The 714-nt window shown below is 46.6% G+C and overlaps 1 protein-coding gene across 4 annotated transcripts in view; it reads right to left on the bottom strand.

Annotated features, from left to right (window-relative positions):
* Window positions 1-714, bottom strand: part of Hikeshi (Hikeshi, heat shock protein nuclear import factor) — a 37702-nt gene that overhangs the window by 25158 nt on the left and 11830 nt on the right. The window lies entirely within an intron of this gene.

The raw sequence follows: 714 nt of genomic DNA, 5'->3' as shown, positions 1-714 counted from the left end.
TGTATTTTAGGGAAGTGTCTACAGTGTGTTCAGGATCTCACTACTAGATTGGACTCGTAGTGATCCACCTGTTCACAGTCTCCTAAGAGCTGGGATTATAGGAACGCACCACCATGCCCAGTCTCAATTGCTATCTCTGTGCACCCCGAGGGTGGGGGCAGGGCTGGCAGGGGAGGCCTGAGGATTGAACCCCCAGTCCTGCGCCTGCTTGTAGGTGCTGTAATCCGCTGAGCTTTTTGGCCCGCCCAAGTTACAGGAATTTGATTGATTCACTTTTAATTGCTGAATTTTCTCCAGCTTGTATAAAATAACAAGAAGGAAGTGTCTATGGTCGTATGAGCCTACAGTGCCGCCCTAACCTCTCAGATGTCACAAGAGAAAAGGGAAGGCAGTCAAAGGTTCTGAAGCATCTCCTTCAAGAAATGCAGTGTTGATAACAAAGAAAAAAGGGTGTTGTGACCCCTATTCTGAGCTCAAAGTGCTAGCAAAATTGTGACAAAGATATGGAGAAGCAGCAGAGATACTTAAGCAATCAATTTAACTGGTATGTCTCAAAAAACAAGCAAGGTGTTCTGGTCTACTGGCTAGTGACAAAATAGGAGTCTGGTTACAAAATAAGTCTATCGGGGCTGGTGAGATGGCTCAGTGGTCTAAAGCACCTACTTAGAACAAGCTTAGCAAAGCACAGGGACCGCGGTTCAATCCCCCAGCACC

This window comes from Octodon degus, unplaced genomic scaffold, assembly GCF_000260255.1.
Source record: "Octodon degus isolate 3935 unplaced genomic scaffold, OctDeg1.0 scaffold00049, whole genome shotgun sequence".
Lineage (NCBI taxonomy): Eukaryota > Metazoa > Chordata > Mammalia > Rodentia > Octodontidae > Octodon > Octodon degus.
The sequence above is the reverse complement of the archived record's forward strand: the minus strand, read 5'-3'. Positions and strand labels throughout refer to the sequence as shown.